The 19923-nt window shown below is 36.3% G+C and overlaps 1 protein-coding gene across 6 annotated transcripts in view; it reads left to right on the top strand.

Moving 5' to 3' along the window:
* LOC108908271 (rap guanine nucleotide exchange factor 2) overlaps window positions 1–19923 on the top strand; it is a 71651-nt gene that overhangs the window by 8218 nt on the left and 43510 nt on the right. The gene's annotated exons all lie outside the window — the stretch shown is intronic.

Genomic DNA, 19923 nt, shown 5'->3' with positions numbered 1-19923 from the left:
ACGTCTTCGTATTAGGGCAGGAGCCAGTGGATTGATCTGTCACAATACACTGGCTCCTGCCCTATGATGTATCCAGTAAAATATACTAATGTACACCCATTACCTGTTAGCATTAGTGTTACCCGATAATTACCTGAAACGAAATATTACCACGCCCATGGCCGGTTCTTATCTCGGGGTTTTATTACTCTCTTTCATTTCCAAACAGACTATAGACCATACCCATTTAGAGTCGCTGAATCCGAATTCGGTGTCCGTTTGACGAAGTTAGCCCATGTTCAAGGTTATTTGAAGGTCAGTTCTTGTTTGTTGATGGAAATGTAATTTTTGTCTATAATTCTCAAATAAAGAGCAATTTTCCGTTCGGATACGGGGCTGATTTATTTTTTAGGGTTATATTCAAGGTTATTTGAAGGTCAATTTTTGTTTTTTTTTATGGTAATACAATTTTTGTCCCAGAATTCTCAAAAAGCTAGCAAGCGTGGATTATTTATTTTTTAAGATCATGTTCAAGGTTATTTGAAGGTCATTTTTAATGGTAATGCAATTTCTGGCCCCGGATTTTGAAAGAGCGAAGCGAGATCAATTGAAGACACATCGAATTTGCACTGCCGGAAACGACCCTATCCCAAAAAAGCTAATTTTTATATTCCTTTCATCATGAATTAACGACAAGATTTCCGCCGCTAATCAGTATTTCCATCACTTTTTTCGCAAATTTGCATCGGCCTCTACATCCACCCTATCTGAAATTTAAATTTAAATCATCACACATACCATTTACGGCGGCTTTACGCACTTCTACTTCCTCTAAACAACAAACAAGCTTCTACTATTTCTTACGGACAATACGGACAATTATGAATTCCTACGAGGGAATGCGAAATTTGGAAGGGGACTCGGTACTGCTAACTGCAAAGTCGTTAGGCTCTTAAGAGTAAACAACGTGTCGGTTGTTACTGGAAATTCCTACGTCGGGAGGGTGCAACGTGTGAATGCACGCCGTGCAAATGCTGCACAATGCAATTTCATTTGCATCAGAATGCGAAGTGGCATATTATAAACGCAATTAGATGTATTGAGATCTTATCGAATATCTATAAGGCCAGCGACTTGTAGTACTGTCGCCAAATATGAAATATGGCGGGTTTTCGTCTGTGATAAGTCTGTATATTTACCTTCCCCAAAAATCATAATCGTATCTATTTTTTCATTGAGTAGTTTATTATTTTTTTTTAATACGTTTAATACACCAAGAGAAAAAAATATTTTTCGTAGAAATTACAGCCACCAAAGAAATCAACGTTGAATTTCCACACATTGCGTCGCTGCCAACAAAAAATAAACCATGGCCTACTTTACTGGTTAATGGGTAGGCGACGATATTTACTACAACGACGACGAACAGAACGCCTCATTCATGCGAGCGCGAGCCCAAGGCCTGGTGAATTTGTTTAAACAGGATATCATCCTGATAAGCAGCTTCCGAAAAAAAAGGAGATGAATGACTGCGCGGCGAAAGAATAATGTATTTATTTTTAGTACGCGTATATCATATTTGCTCGATAAGGCCTACGAAGAATCAAACGCGTTTGCTTTCTAAGGAACATTCCTTTCTTTGATAGACCGAATGTTTATTGATAACGGAGCCCCACGGAAAAAATCAAAATGTGATAGATTAGACCACCATACCCGCACTCTTTTAGTGTCGCTGAATCAGAATCTGGTGTTCGTGTGACGGAGTTAACTCTTGTTCAAGGTTATTTGAAAGTCAACTCTTGTTATTTTATAGTAATGCAATTTTTATCCTCGAATTCTGAAAGAACGAGTTTTATTGTTTCAGTCATTGTGGACCACCATCTGGTGACCTTGAAGGTGGTCATGTTCAAGGTTATTTCAAGGTCAACTCTGTTTTTTAAGGTAATAACTCTTAGAACCGTAGGACCGTGCCACACATCTCCATTTGAAATATATTCACTATGAAACCAATTATGCTAAGGCCACAATATGAGGATATGTAGGACCAAATTCTCGAATAAAAAACCTAAAATTGCCATTTTTACGCCCTTAAAATCATGTAAATATAATCATTGCATCGTGTTAGAGCCGATTCTAGGGATATTTATCAAAGTGACCTTCGAGGTCAAATCAAAGGTCACAAATTGTTGGTCCCCTATGACCCAAACAACTCTTATAAAGGTCATTTTCCTGATATCTAGCTAACCTGACGAGACCCCACCCTGAGAAGTTTGAAAAGGGGATTTGATTTATTATCTTCCACTTTTATAAAAATATTTTTACAACAGTCTGTTGCCTTGTATGAGATTATAATTTAATATCTGTAGCATCTATTGTCTGTTTATGAGGAAAAATCAATTTCAACGACAATGACTTTTATTTTATCCAATCATTTGTGTAATAAATATTAGGATCTATTTCTAAAGGGCCTATTTATTAGGTTTATGTAGGGTTGGGGGACCACAATGGGGAAATAAACCAGGGCTAATATCGCTGTTCAACAGATGCTGCCCGCGTTCCCTCTCGAATGGATATGTTTTATAGTTCAGTGCGAAAATTATTGATGATGACCATAAAACGTAGGGACAGTAACCATCATTCGGATGTGGAGATCATAAAAATAGCACAATGGCCTGCGGCATCGATAAAATTTGTTTAGTATCGTACTTGTATTTTTCTAATAAAATTAAAAACTATAAATAATGATTACGTATTATAAATAATTAAAAAAGTAAGCCATAAATAATTATATAATATTAGCTTTATGGAGTGAACATTTCCGATAAGTCGAACAACCCGCGTTTTTTTTCACAATTTACACTATATATTCCTATCTGTTGTCAAGTCAATTCGAGGACACTCTGTATGCACTTTCAATTTAGTTTTTAACAGAGGAAGGATATTTCAGTTAATAAACTAATTAAAAATCAATTTATTTAAAGGTATATAGAAAATTGTGTATTTTTTGTTATATATTCAAGGATTATATTGAGTATTATGTTCACTACTATTTTCGTACTTATTATCCTTTTTGTGTTTATCATATATTGTTATTATTTATGTTATACTACTACATTTTTGTGAAATTCAGCTTTTAAAATCACAGTAGATCAGGTCCTTGCTAATGAAATTTGACCATTCCCAAAATAGCGAACTTAGCAGGTGTAATTTTCAGGTAAGTACGAATCAAGCAGTCCGAATGTCGAGTTTCTATTTTCAACGCCTCGTTACCTCCTGCTCGCTAAGACTACGTCATTCTGCCCAAACACTGCGCGAAACAATAACAACCGAACATGGCGACGTTTCGCAGAATGCCTGTGATTTTTTTTTTATTTTCGGTACTCATTAGATCCGTTTGTTACGAAACCACCGCTGTGACGTTAATAATTTCTGTTTGCGCTTCTTATGTGGTCACAATTAATTATGTATCTAACTGCATAATAACTATAATGTAACTAACGAATGACCTTACCTTCCAAAAGAGCGTATTTGAGACAGACGAGTTGCCTGTTCTTGTTTAAACGAATAGAAAAAAAATATTGATATCGTTGTGCTATAATGCTGACAGGACTTGCGTTGACACTGAGTTGGTCGATTTTCAGAAGTCTATTACTCATCCACGGCATTAATGTCAGGAGGCGTTGATGCTGCCGGGTACCTGCGGGTTTATTGACCACTTGTATTTAGTATGTTCTTTCTTCAACCCGCATCGCGCGAATCTGTTAATAGAAATTGTAGAGGTTTTGTTTATTTTTCTAGTAAAATCTACTGAATGCTGTTCCATTATTTCGAGTAGTTTTCATTACGGAACGTTTCAATTAGATCGATAGATACGAAATGATCTCAAAGTAATTAAATAGTACAATTATTAAATTTGTTTCAATAAATAAACAATTTTTTTAAATATAATTTATATGCATATTGGTATTTTTACATGAAGCAAAAAACGTATAAATGTAGTGAAATTGAAATGCCGTTCTGGTCAGGAACTTTGCCCTGATCAATGAACTGCACTTAACAAGGGTTGACGTTCGATCGCACGAACTGACGGATCCGCTAAATTTCTGAAGTGGATTTTCGCATGTCATCGTTGTACAACTGAGTCATTTGTCTTTCTTATATCAATTTTGGGCTTTCACTGGAAATTATTGTAGTCTTGGAGTTTGCTACCTTGCATAATTGGTGGTTTCAATAGCTTTGGAGGCGACTTCTTCGTACTAATTCAGAACATGACAAATTTTTAAATTCGCTTTTCGTTTCTCACATGACAATACATGCGGGAAGTAATCAATAATTGGATTGCTATGTAATGTGTAAAAAAAATGTTTTGTTAGTGGAATAAATATCCAATGTGTGGTATTGCTTTTAGATTAAGTTATATTTAAATATTACCAAGTAAATATTAAAGATGAGTTATTTAATTGTGTACATATTATATATGTAATTAGACTCCACATTTTCCTACATAATAATGAACGTAGTGGTACCGTACACCCGGTAGTACGTGGATATGTAATATCAGACCATCATCGGCGTTAAATTAATTAACGCGAACTCCTTCCACTGCAATTAGTGGCGGGGGCCGAGGCATTACCACAACAAAACACTGTTATATAAAATCGCGAAAACAATGCCTGCCTCGTTTATTTTTTTTCCATCGCGAAAAACAATAACCGGTAAAAAGTAATAACGATGCGCCTTGCAACAATGGCCAGAGCCGGGTGGGACCCGTTCGTTCGATCGGGATCCCATGGAAACTGCATTATGGAGCACAGTCAATTAGCTCGTTTGATACAAAACTCCCGTGTGAATGGAAGTGAAGGGAACGGAGTCATTGTACACTTGTACAGGGTATGACACTAGTGGGAATCATCGTCTAACTGTCGATCATTTAGCCACTTGCGCGCGAGCTATGTCTTCGTCTTAAGGGGCCCACACACGTTTGGTTTAATCCGGCGTAATACGTTCTATTTATGTTGTGTTTAACCTTCAATGTTTAAATTTAAAAAGAAGTTCCTTTTCATACCCCGAAAACTGTGTGTTAATTTAATTTTACACCTGTTACATAAGGATGGCTTTATTTCTACTTGCCTTTGTTTTGCGCTTTTCCTCGAGAGATATCAAACCATTCAATCTCATTTAAACTCTCTTTCATCACCTTCCGTATATCCCTCAAGTCTTGCTCTATATAGAAGCCTTATTGCAGGGTAAATCAATTGGCAGACATTTCCCAGAACCTTTTACTGTATCCCAGCTTTCCCTTTGCCGCTAAATGTTGCAAATGGGTTCCGGAAAGCAAATACATTTGTCGCTAAACACATTTAGTTTTGTTTCTTCATGTAAAATGGGATATAGCGCTCTTCTTCAACGTGAATAGGTTCATAAACTATACAGAGAAAATAGCTACTACTTATCTTAATCCCAACGTAATTGACAATATCTACGTTTGATTTGATGTTTCCTATATTTCGTTTTGAACTTTCTGGTTGACCTGTTAGTTTAGTAAACCAGGACTATTGAACACAGTCATCTATCCAGTTTACATCCACCGCAGCCAGCGACTTCAACCAATTTCTGTCTAATCGGCGAACATGACCAACGAACGAGATAGAATTGCTTTATCGGACCTTAATCGCTGTACCGTTATAAATTCATGAAGTTAATCGGACTATCTAGACTGGACGAGGATCAAAGCCGACGATTTTGTCCCGTTCTAATTATCATTTTTTTATGTGTAAAAATGTTTAACAATGTACTGTTAGATTATTGACAGTGTATTGCTTATTAATATCACTTTCAGTAAACAAAAATAATTCAAAAACATGTACGTAAAACGTTTTTACACTTATTTTATATTTCACTCAATGAAGCCTAGTACCATCCGGTTTGTCGTAATTTTTTCTAGCTTTGTCATGTCAAGACTGGGTTCTACAGGTTCATCAGTATCATAAAATTGCCTAATTAATTAACGTAATGTATCTGATTTTCCGGTGCTTTTAGAAATGTTTTTTTTTATTCCAATTTCTCAACATTTCTCTTTAATCGCTGGCCGCATTGCACTGCAATGAGATCAGCGCAGTATTTCGATATGGTGACAAAATAAAATTTCACCGCTTCATAAAACAAATAAATAAATTATTAACAGTGTCTCGTTCTTCGAATAACAAACGTGATGTTGATTGTAATCGTTAAAGAACTTGTTTTTGAGGGATAGGTATACGAGTCATCAGAATCCATATTGTTTCGCGTTGAGAATTACCTCATACAACTTAGCATACATTAGTTTTAATTTATTTGATGTTTCAAACAATTTACAACTCCCATAAAGTGTATCTTTTCATTTATACCAGCGACGGGTTTGATTTGATGATCAAATATGACGTTGATTGCAAATAACTTCATTTCCTATAAGTAGTAAAATTAGTATTTTGTACTTTTGAAATTAACTGATACATCGCGAGCGTGGTATAAATTGCTCCTACATAAATAATTAAAGGTCCGTCCACACTCTACTGAGTATCCATTCTCAAAAATGACCGGAAGTGGGCGGTAAATAAGGCCCACTAGATCTAGGCGAATGCTTCCCGATGCACACCAGTTCCTCCGGTTGCTATCGTTTAGATGCACCGTATAGTTTCTTTTTTTTAGTAACGATTACTTTTCTTTATAGCGCAAATTGTTACAATCAAACTTCAAGTACAGAGCGACAATAACTGTAATTTTTTTATATATACTGTCCCAAATTGCGGATATAGATACTGCGAACTACAACACACCAATCGATTTTTATTTTTAGGCTTCCGAACACGCTCTACGATAAATCTATGTTATTCAATCATGTTCCGTGGACGTGAACTTTACTCCCAAGAGTGTCTCTTTAAAGCGCATTAGCGAAATCGTCATTTTTTTTACGCAACGGAATGATCATCCTTCCGGCTGAAAAAGATAGCGAGAATTCTTCACGCCCCCGTCTGGCGCCATAAGTTGCCCGATAACGGACGCCAATGTACACGGATCGTGTGCACGAGCTTATTTTTCCATAATGATAATCGTCAAATACTTGTATCAATACGGTAGAACATGCTCAAGGTCACAATAGTATACAGTTACTGACCGCATGGTTGGACCTGTTGCTGCTTGCGAGATTGTTTTTTTAAAACATCCCTCAAAAATTGTGTGATAAATGCACCTTTTTTAAAGAACTTTGAACCGATATTTTGAAAATCTGCCGTGATAGAAGATCTGGTAATATATTTTTCAGTTCACTGGAATAAATGAGATTTATGTCTGTTGATGCATTTTAGGCTGTTCACTGGCGTATAAGTAACAGGAAATGGTACCTAACGTATTTTCCCACAAAACAAAACTTCTGAGTCATCTGGAGACTGGACAGTCTTATATTATTTTTAATATTTCATGGGAAACTTCGTTTTAATATCTTGCCGTAATTTATTTTTGTTGTCAAACCAAAATATTTACATTAGGAAACGGTTTCGCAAACATTTATTAAGAATCGTGCTAATAATAAAATTATTGGTGCAGCCAAGGTGAGGTCTGGAAAATTGACAGAAATAATGTAAAAACCAACATTTAATATTAAATAAACGATATAAATATGAATTAAAATTGTTTACATAAATATCGGAACTGTAGTATTTGGCAAGGTAATCAATGAAAGGCAAAAAATAGTCTAATATTAGAAAATTTATGATTATTTCTGTTTCTTCAACCCACAGGAAAAATATTTTCTTCTCGACCACTATATAAGTAAATATTTTCGGCTTTATTTAGAAGCGTCAGTCAATATGTTTTTTTTTTGTCTACAGCTAAATTGGAAAACATACTGTTTACTGGCATAAAAACTACATTTTGATGACCCGATGAAGGTAAAGTAATTATTTTTAAAAAGATAAAGGCAAAACTACAAAGAGAAGTGTTCATTCTTTGTAAAGAGAATATATTCTATTATTAGCTTTTGTATTTTTACTCTGTTTTAAAGGTATACATCAAATAAATTCAAAAATATTTTTCTAAAAACTCTTCAAATGAATCTAAGCACAACGTTCTTCGATACCAGAAATCTGACCTCACAGACTGGAAACAACTACTCTATTATTTGTCATTTAATACGATTTTTTAGAAAAACAGTTTTTAATTAATGAATAAATTTCGATTGTCTGCGTATACCCTTACATGTGAAAACCGACCTTTATCGTCTTGACATTATCCTGTTTTCAAATTAAATAAAATCACGTTTTTACTTAACCGATACTGTGTGTTAAGAGTTAAGAGTGCGTAAAATTTTTCTCATATATATTTCCTCGTGACAAATAAAACTTTACAGCGTTCTCGTAGGTTGAAATAATAATAAATTTTATCGTCCACAACGGCGCGTTGATTTTTTTTATTAAATTTTATTAACGTGACTCTCGCCAAACGTCAAAACCGCGATATGCGGTTATCCGCTAGTGTTATAAATAAAGCAGCATGCAAATTATTAAGTAGCTTTTGATGTCAGGATAATATTTTCGGTTTTCCCATTGTGTGACGTTTGGATGCGTTCGAGATACGGCGCTGTTGATGAAAATGTTTTTTTAGTAAAAGTAAATATTAAATGTTGTTCGTCTGTAAAGTCTTGAACACCCAAATAGAATTATTTTTCATGTTGCGACCAGAAATCATGCAGCCGCTTCTGTTGTTTTTATATAAAGAAAAAGTTTTGAAAATAAAATAACTCGAATATGAAATGAACATGCTTGTATGAAAAACCCTTTACGTATATCAATTTCAACTTTCCATAACATTATTCTAAACATTAGTTGGAAAATAAACAGACTTTTCTTTTTTTTTTTATGTAAACGCCTTTGGATATAATACATAATGACTGGAAGCGAATGAGCTATACTTCAGAGGTAGCTTCCTAAGGTGAAAATAAACTAAATCAGATGAGGTCACCTTAGTTACAATATTTCATTTCCTTAAAAATTACAGGCTTTCAAAAACATGTTTTAAGATTAAATAAATTTGCGAAACAACTTTTTATTGTCCGCAGTTGTACTAATTTTAAGACTAAGAACAATGACGAAACAAGTTCTGGGCTTCGAGTTCAATTTAGATCTCTTGACCGATGACGTGGCAACCAGCCCCGAAATTGTTCAAGCAATGACAACTGCCACGAAAGCTTTAAAACCAAACTAAGACTAAAAACAAATGTAATTTTTGTTCGTTAATACGTCATTTTCGATAAAGAAGGCTAAAAATATTCATACGCCGTGTACAAATGTCGGAAATACTGAGTGTGGAGTAAACGCCAACTTGCCATCACTATTTTTTTTTGTGTCGTTTTTTGGTTCGTTTTCGGTCTTGCCTGTACCTACCTCATTACAGTAATTCTCAATTTTGGTGTACCTGGCATATTATGCATTAGATCATTAGAAGAATTACTATGACAACTTCGCGACCGTACAAACCGCCGCACAAAAAAAATATGACCCTGTCCCATTTCCACGCTCTCCGTGTTATTTACTTCATTACTCCTGTTGTCCAATTCCATTTACTAAATTAATTTACCCGGCAGCGGCCTTCGTGGATGAAGCCCATTCATCACTTTCTGTCTACGAAAAATGTTTGCGTACGATTCGGCGAAATGGAAATCGAATTTGTTGGTGTAGGGGAGGAGCAGGACCCTGCTTCGGAGGTAATTTATCGGGAAGTTTTAATTGACTTTTGGACTGTTCTTCTGTTGATGATTTTCACGAAATTCTGGTGAATAATAATAATAACAAACTCCAAGTTCTTTATGGCAATTTGGTATTACTATATCCACACATGACTTCATTGGCTTTTAATTCTCTGGTGTCACGCCACCGCTGTCTTTCGGATTATTGTATTTTCGAGAAAGTCGGATTCCATTCGACCCCATCAAACGTTTATATAGGACTGTGGATAATTAATTAATTAATGACGAAATTACGCAAAGGTAGTAATTAACGTCGAAGTAGAATGGGTGTGATTTTTTCGAAAACTTTCACATAATTGTTGTCTACGTTTAAAATGGATGTCATCTAATGACTGTTGTTTCTGCAGCAGGATTTCACTTAGATCTCCAGTTAAGTAGAGTAAAATTGAAAAAGTTCTGGACTCTCTTTTTGTCCCCTAAATTTTCCTCTGGACGAAGAAAATAAAAGGGTTTTTGAAAAATGAAAACGTTACTTTGCATTTATGGAAAAACAGTTTTTGCTCTCTTTCAAACCGTGGCTTATAAATCGATCGTATGTGGCACCCTTTAAATCGTACCACTTAAAAATTTCGAACGTGATTTAATAACTGTTACCCGGCCCCAACTTATTTCTTTAATGTTTCGTTGCCTCCCTAGAGTACCTATACACTGGCGCACATGTGTTTGCTATACGCCACGCCGACTAATGGCGGTAATAGATTTCCGTAATTTAATCCGCAGCGTTTTAGTGAGAGCCCCACGCCAGAAGGGCAGGGGTCGGCTGAAAAATTGTACGGTGGCGAGCCGCTTAAGGTTTGTTTATGGCCGTGTAACAGCTACTCCCTGGGGAGCGGGACGCCGTGTAAAATTTAATGGTTCCTCTGGACGATAGGGGAGGCAATTTCGGTGGAAGGTAACGGTCTACTGAAACTACCGCTGAATCTAGTCCAAAATGAGCAATTTTGGTCTTGTTATAGCCTCTTAATTTTAGTTTAATACGTGTTACATCATCTTAATCTTATGTTTTAGCTTTTACTCTCTAATTTTCGTGTGATGTGAAGAACTGTTTTGTAAAGAGCTCTGTAGAAGTGAAATGTGTCGAAACGTCGATAAAAATATTTTCTTTTAATTGTTGAAGAAAAACCTTTCCCTATTTTTTACAGTTAAGTCCTTAATCCTTAATTAAATAAATAAAGACCTGCCATAACCTAACTTTCTATAGACAGGTACATTCCTATATAAAGTTAGGTTAGGATTTTATATATTTAATATATTAAAAGTTAAATCTAACTCCATGTAGCAATCTATGAAGATATCTTGGGATAAACCACTTAGGTTACCTACTTATACCAGCTCTAAGAATTGGACTGAAAATCCACGAAAACACAACGCGTAGTTCATATTTGCTTTTCATTCCAAATTAGTTATACTCTTTCCAAGACCAAAGAGCTGCTCAGTATGTTCGGTCACTACGCGACAACTCGGCATTAAAATATTTGAAAAACTTGTTCCCATAGTTATTTAGCCGCACCCATATACAGGTCTGGTCGCCTAGTTGAAGAATGCGCGCGCGGGAAAACGGCTCACAAATACAACCGCACTAGGCAACCGGTCATAAATTTCAGTTGTCGACAAATTGCCTAACAGTGCAGTGCAGCAATGCGGAATTTGGTGTGATTCAGGTAATTTTAATTTACTATAGGCGAAGTAAATTTACGGTGCTTAGTAACCTTATTTCGGACACATCGGACAAAGATTAGAGACAGGTGAGAGGAAGATAGAAAATTTTACGCCATCCCGGAAAGGATGGAAATGACAGTTTAAACACGAAATGATATACAAATAAATGGTTTTTTGGTTATTTTCCCAAAAAAATGTTAAAAAAAATGTTTCCCAGGAATTATTAGATATCTAGTTACAAATCTATTAAAAGATATAACAGATGGTACATTGTTGTAAGTAGTAATGATGATGTGTGTTGAGTGTCAGAATGTTGATTTTTTTTTCGAAAACTAGGGGAAAAACTTACGAATTCGTGTTCAGTAACATCGAAATTTTACACTAGTAAATAATTACCTTTATATCTGATTCAAATTACATTTCAGTTTTCTTTAATGTAGAATTTCCTAGTAGAAAAATAACCGATATAGAAAGTATATAGATTTATTTTTGCAAAAACAATGGAGCAACTTTCCAACGGTATAATTAAATTGCTATACAATACATGTGTAGAGAAGATGCCATGCATTTATATCCTTTAATTATGCACACATCAAACTTACTTTTTTCACACAAAATTTAAATTACAATAGCAACTTTACCAACTAAATTCTGACTAATTTAAATCATTTTAGCCACATTTTCATGTCATTGTCTTCAAAACCGTATAAACGTAAAGATATAACTTGATGTTTATTTTTTCTGAGTGTTATAATTTCTTTTTATAAAAAAACATACTTTGCCCTAACATGGCAAAGTTATTTGTATCCAATGGAGAAAGGTAACTAGTAACGAGCGTTCAAATAAAAACGTGGTCGAAGTTGGCTCTGACTGGAACTTAACCTCATTTCTCAACGAGCTGTATAGCAGCTGTCAGTTTCAATAACGTTAATGACTATATAACTTTATTTTAAAGAATAATCGTGAAAACAATAACAAACAATTAACGGAGCTGCGGAAAGTGTCCCCCTCCTTGTTATAACAATAAATTAAAGCAGCTGCTGAAAGTGTCCCCCTCCTTGTTCCAAGCACACCTGTTCCTCAAAGAATTAAAGACATTTTCTAAGATGCTCGGGGTATTGTTAATTTCACGAATCTTGTCTATAAGTCGAGCCTGCAGATGGTTTAAATCAGGAATAGGCAGTTCAAAAATAGTGTTTTTAAGGTGACCTCGGTGGAAATTCATGTTCAGCATTGAGACTTATTAGTCGATTTTGGAAAACTTCCCTCAACATATTCATCGTCTCGCCTGCCGTATGTGCCCTTGCGCCATCTTGTTGAAAGTAAAAGTTTGTAATTTCGTTTTCTTCCAGCTGGTTAACAAAAGTAGCGATAATTTCTTCTCTATACCTTTGCTCAGTAAGAGTACCATTAAAAAAAATAGGTCCATAAATCCTCCTTCGATTGAGAGCACACCAAACTCCAATTTTTTGAGCGTGTAGAAGGCCCTCGACAAAAAAGTTATCTGGTTTTTCAGAAGACCACATTCTCATATTCTGTGAGTTTACGTAACCACTTAAATGAAACCAGGCTTGATCAGAAAAAAAGGTGAAATTATGAAGTTCACCGTAGTTGTTTAAAAACCATTCACAAAATACAGCGGAAAATCAACTTCATGAAGTTCTTGCTGACAAGTTAAACGATAGGAGAACAAACGCAAATCTTTTTTTAACACTGTGTGGCAGGTACCGACTGATACTCCCACCATTTGTGATAAAACACGTACAGAAGTTCTTGGCGCATTTTCCATTATTTGTTGGACATTTTCTTTTAATTCTTCAGTCCGCTTTTTAGGTCGGCCGCTTCCTTCTTTTCTTGTTACACTGCCCGTTTCACGAAAAACATTAACACAACGCTGAACTGCACTTTGAAAAATTTTGTACTCAGCAACGCCGGGAAATTGATTTTGAAATTCTATGAAACATTCCTCAATAGAATACTTCCATATTCCACCAATCTTGCGTCCATTTCTAAAGTAGGACTCTATGATAAACACCTTTTGTTCTTGAGAAAACACCATTTTAAACGCTTTTTAAAACGAAAATATTCAAATTGATAGCGGCGATATAGCGCTTTGACAGATGACGTTTAAGTTCATTTGCTATACGCTACGTCCTACGTCCAAATTTTCAGAACCAACTTGACCACGTTTTTATTTGAACGCTCGTTATTTCATGTGTTAACGTTCTGGCTTATGACGCTATTCTCAAGATATTGTAAATCAGATTTTCCTTAATACTTGAAGATGGTTTAATACATATCAAAAACGTACTACTGTATACTTTTTATTAAAACGGCTAGTTGGCGTTTATAAACATTTTTCTATAGCTTATATCTGTCCTCTGAAGCGAATGGTAAAAACTTTTCAATTGTGTTAGTGCGAATATGTGTTCGGAGATAAAACGGGTCGCTGTTTTATTAAACAACGCGTGGGTCGCCACGGCTATATCTCCCCCAACACGTTCAACTTTCCCTGTTTCAGGAATACGTACAACTGGGGCCGCAATAGTTCCATTGTGGGACGTGGTCAGGAAACCGAATGTCCAACTTTTGCCGTTTGTGGCAGGGGACGTTCTGGGGTTCGCGTTCGCCACGATCGATACGACGCTAAATTAATGCAGAGCATCCCCCCGAAAAGCTGAAGTCGAACGGAAATTGGCGTTATTCATCAATTTAACCCGCATGTTTTTCGACGATTTAATAAAAACAAGTCATTAATCAATTCGTGTTGTGGATTGATTGGTAGGGTTTAATTTAGGATTCATTAAAATTATAAAAGGTCGTTGACTTTTTTGAGCCTTCTATTGTGTCAGTTTGGCTTTCGTTGGGTTTTTATTGGAAAATGTACCAATAATCAGTATTGATTTTTTAGCATCGTTATTGATTTTTGAAAAACGTTCGGCTTTATTTCAAAATCAAATCAAATCACACACCACAATAATTGGTGGAAATGGAAATATTTTGATGTAAAATGTTTGCCTCTGTATAAATATTTCGGTGAAACGGGAACAATATTAAAGTGTGATATAAAAATTATCAGTTGTGTTCAAATATTTGTTCTAAGATTGTCTACCATGTATTAATTATTTCTAATTCACACTAATTAATCATCGTCTGTTTGTCCAGTCCGACATTCCTTTCCATCATAAGTCCAGTTTAATTTAATCGTGAGAAAAGTTACAATATTTCAAGACCGAAAAGTTCTTCATTGCATACTCTCGTTGAATAAAAGCAGACAAATACAAAATAATATTTCGCACACCGCAAAAAGTGGTTAATGTTTCGAAAATGGTTCTATGCTTAATGGTGTAATCTTTCCAGTTAGTTGAACATGTATAAAAACGCGTAGCAACAAAATTTAATGGGTTTCATAGGCGTCCCTAAAAAAAAATTCTGCTAAAGGTTAAATTATAATAATTTGTATATAATGTGTAGAATTTCAAAAGGTCACCAAATTGCCATGTTGTAATAATATTAGTAAACAAAATATCCCTCTTATTTCTACCTATAATAAATTAAAATTACCTGAATCACACAAAATTGCGCATTGCTGCAATGCACTGCTAGGCAATTTGTCAACAACTGAAATTTATGGCCCAATCGCCCAGTACGGCTGTGTTTGTGCGCCATTAGCCCGCGCTCGCATTCTTCAACTGGGCGTATTCATTTCTACCACCTCCACGTGACTATAATCAAAATTTTTCACATTTATTTGTTTTCGAAGTAATTAAAACCAACTCTAGTTTTTCTCAATTCAGTCTTTCTTTCAATCCAACAACAAGACTACTGTATTGATGTTTAGATGCTGCTCTAGTTCCCAGTGCGTCGTACAAAGCGCCATACGAATTCCGATTCCGACGGTCTAATTTACAGACAGCAGATACATTCGTGGGTGGTTGCGTAACTCAAATGTATGTAATTAAGTGCTTCCCGTCACTTTTATGAGATCGCCATTAAGCTCAGTTGCAGGCCAATTTCACGGACTATTCACATAGCAAATGGGGACTAATTCTGTGCCGCGCTATTTATATTAGGTGCACCGGCAAATTCTGCCCGCCCGTCGGGATTTCCGAATAATTTTATATGCGGATATAGTTCGTTTCCGTATAGTGAGGAATATGGATGAGGCGCGACATTATTACTTACCTTTGGGTATGTAAAAAAATAATAATAAATGTTTAAAAATGTGTTTCTCTCGTCTCTAAGTGCCTTGCGACACTATACATTCACTAAATCACACACCTAAACACTTCACTGCATAATATTTGACATTCCGCAACACAGCTTTTCAATTCATTGTAAACAGACTCAGTATTTACTTGTTTTATGAAATTTATGGCGGAAGCCTGTGATCGGAATCATTAATCACATAGGCCACGATTTATGGCAGGATTAAACTATGTCATCCATCACGCGAACATACTTTCGTGGTATTAAGGGGTTAACAAGTTTAATCCCTAAAATCTAACCGCGTAACTACAATGAAACCGTCTCAAATCCAGTGGGGTGCACAGACACTAAAAAAATTAACTTGACTGACCGTATGAGCTGACAGTTTAAAACCGCATCTAGCAGATACAACGTTTTGTGGTCCTTCGAGCCGGATGAATGTACCGCAGCTTCTGCTCATGTGTATTATTTCATTTTGAATTTATGTGAATGTAGATTCCATCTACGTACGTTCTAATGTTTGCTACCGCGGGTGCCAAGGCACGCCAACAGTGCGCAAAGGTGAATCATACGGTGAGTATGGTGGCAATTAGCATCGCACATATCCAATTAAACGATTCAAATTGCTTGGGAATGGGAACGGATCAGTCTATAAACTGATTTAATCGCGGCGTACGATCTGGAGTGCATTCGCTGCGCTCTCGAGGAAGTAAGTGCGGGGTTCGAGCCTGCATGCGAGCGCTGAAATAATGGAACGCGAGGCGAGCTAAACGTTGATGATATAGGAAAAAACTGGAAGAGCGACCCGTTCTGCGTGTGCTGTGGGATTAATTTGCCCATTTGATTAGCACGAACTGTATGGGGCTCATTAAGAAACTCGTTATACAAACACTTCTAACATTTTAGAGTTGCAACCAAAGGCGTGCACTAACGGATCCCTACAATTTGGAATTTAATCTGCATAATTATTGCACGTAGTACGATATTTGTTGAGATACAATTTCAGGAAAAGAATAAGCCAATAAAGTTCTGTTGTCGAAACTACGGTAACAATTTACGGCGGGGCAGGGGCGTGCCTTGAAATTTCCCGTGTTATTTTCAGAATATTAAAATATGGGTATGTACGATATTCTTCGACTGGGAATTAAATTCCTTTCATTTATTTTCACCTCCATTGATTTATTTCAATAAGAAATTACACTGGAAATGCACAGGCTGATACACTTACGTAGAAACACGTCTTCGTAACTGCAAAACACAGTATTCACGGCATCCTGCTACGGTGAACACCACGCCGTCAATGTCTTTCTATCCCGGGTGTCGAATGCGGTTAATTCCAAGAAGGTGACGCAGGGGTCTCGACAAATATCGTTCGGACTGTACACCACTCAATAATCTAGGACATGCTGCAGACGTTGGCGGCAGTAGTCTTTTGAAAAGTAATTCGGCAGAAGTAATTAGTTACAAGGTCATTTATAAATATAAGGAAAAGAAGTGGGCCCAAATTTGAGCCTTGTGGTACCCCAGAATAAATTGAAATCATACCAAAAAATAATAACGATAATTATAAAGATGATAGCTTGTTAAAATGTTTTGGTTGGCATCTATAAACACAATGATCTTTTTATATCTGTTCAGTTTTAAAAACATTCACCTTTCTTTAAAGTACGTCATTTTATAATTAATTATACTTGTATTTGCTAGTTCTGCGTGTTTTACATTGTGAATTTTTACATCAAGTCGCTTCATGAAAGAATTGAACAAGTGTAACACCACCAATTTGTTGTCATATAACCTCATGAATTTATTGATAAAGGTCTTGGTGATTTAAAACATGTAATTTACTTAATTTTATGTTGAAGGTTAGAAGTACCTATACCAAGTGATATGGATTTATTTTCTACGTTTTGGTATTGTAAGGACGGAAAAGTTTTAACAATAGGTTAGAACTAACATAATAATCCCTCTCTACATGGGTTCGAAACTAGAACACACGTAAACGCAACATCAAGGTTAAAACATTGAAAACTATCGCAGTGGACACAATTCATTAACAAGCCCCGCCAACTGACCATCCTATTTAGTTAACGACAATTAATCTCTATTCTGGCCTTGTATTTTCAAGAAGAGGATGGCTAGATTATATAATCGATTGTTATAAACGTTACGACAATGTATAATAAAAATTATTATTATTATTATGAAAATAATAATAAATGAAAAAATAATTGTCACGTTCCTATCCATCTGCAACCCTCTAAAGTGTCGTAGTCTTCGTGGTCGTGCCGTCGTCTTTTTCGTTTTGGGCCCGAAATCGAGTGGCAGACGAATAACGACCGATCCCTCGCATTTTGTGATCCACTTTCGACGGTCACGAAAATCGAGATGCGCGACGTGGCCGGGATTCCTTTGAGGGACGACCTTGGTGTAGGCTCTGCTGGAATAATTCAATCCTGCCGAGGAACGGGTTAATCAACTCGGCTCGGTGGTCGGAGGCTTTATTTAGAAGTGTTCTGGGTGTCCGGATTTAGGCGCCTCGTCAGGCGAAGGGGTAAATTAAATTCATACAATATGATTAATATTCGAAGACGCACGTGCAAACATAATTTGGATAAAAATAGAAAATCGACAAGTGAATGTAGTAAGTAACGTCGCGATTGTTAGGTATCGTTATTTACGGTGAGAAACACGTTGCCAAGTCATGTGTCAAGAAAATTATTTACAATAAGACCTCACCCTGTGACAAAATCTAATATAGTTACTTCTTTTACTTGTCGCAGTTCCTTTATTGGTAATTCTTTCTGAATATCTTATTTTTCAATTTCTCGATCCGACCCTGTCTTGTCGAGGGCCGGGTTTCGTCGAATTCCGAGCGTTCCTCGGCCCGACCAACGCGAGGATGTTTCTTAAGCAAGCAGCGATCCTCAAATAACTGTAATAGATTCCAGCGGTACCGTGCGGTTAAAAACCATCCCGCGGTTCGGCAGACGTGAAAGTAAAAAAAAAAGCACCATCAAATTAGAAGGTTATATAAGTTGCACGGTAATTATAGCCGCGTTGATTAATGTAGTAACATTCTCGGCGGTGTGATCTTTAGAACGTAATTTGTTTAGTTAGAAATGTTATGGAAGCGTTTCATTCGATGAATCGGAATAACCGACAGGTTTTTTATGTCTATAATATTTCATACAACGAACCTTTATTAATGACGTATTTTGCTTTGCCTCTCTTGTGCCAGCTCTTGTACTTTTCATTAACGCAAAGTACATACACACACCACAAGGTAACCGACGCATATTTTTAGAAGCCTTTTGAGTTCCAGCATCGAAAATATACATATTGAGCGAAGCCCTATACAGCAAGTGCTACCATCGATTGCGCAACCCCGCGTCGACTCGACTCCCCATCTCTTTTTCATGCATGATTTACGATGTACAAACAGTTGCCTCTGGCGGTTACGCCGTAGTACCATTACCCCTGCGTGTTTTACTGTCCAAAGGTGTGGCTTCTGCCTCGGCTCTGGATACTTTTACTTGTACGTGCTGCATACCACCGTACGTACTCCGTTGTGCCGAGGAATTATCCTTAAAAGTACGTACCTGTACACTATGGGTCATTTTGAATGACCATGATCCGTGCATTGCGGGTTGCTGTCTGTATTTGATGATAAAAGTTCAACTGGTGATTGTTCACGTGATTGCAACTGACTTCTGAGTTTTTTAGACACAGCCGGTCGAGATTAACGTACGTGTGACTCTTATCTTTTCCCATTAAGCGTAAACTTTTATGTGCAAGACCCAACTGAAACTTTCACTGAAACTGCCAGTGGCGCAAAACGTGATTTGTTCAGCCTGCGGGTGACTTGAGAAATATTTTAATTAACGGTTCGCGCATTTACTGTTTTTACGTTCGTTCTTGGTTTCCCGAGTATCGACAAGCCTTATCTAACGTGTCAATTTTACTTAGGACACATTCTTTTGGGCATATTTACTTTACTAATTGCTACATTGTTATAGATAGATCAATATCAGCACTTGTAACTTCGCGGTATAGGCCAGGAAAATAAGCTGGGAAATGACATTTCGCGACTTTTTGTTTCGGCAAACTGAATTTATCACTATAGATGCTAAATATTATGTACAATAACATATTAGTTTCAATAGAGTTATAAAAATGAGGGGAATATTGTTTACAGGGTGGTTAATTGTATAATTTTTACGTAAATTCACGTTTTTCGCTTATAACTTTTTTCCATTTCATTTCCACGAGAAATAAGTAAAGTGCTTTTTTTCGTGTTC

This window comes from Anoplophora glabripennis, unplaced genomic scaffold (assembly GCF_000390285.2).
Source record: "Anoplophora glabripennis isolate ALB-LARVAE unplaced genomic scaffold, Agla_2.0 scaffold18, whole genome shotgun sequence".
In the NCBI taxonomy this organism is placed as follows: domain Eukaryota; kingdom Metazoa; phylum Arthropoda; class Insecta; order Coleoptera; family Cerambycidae; genus Anoplophora; species Anoplophora glabripennis.
Note: the sequence above shows the minus strand (reverse complement) of the source record. Positions and strands in the feature narration are given on the sequence as shown.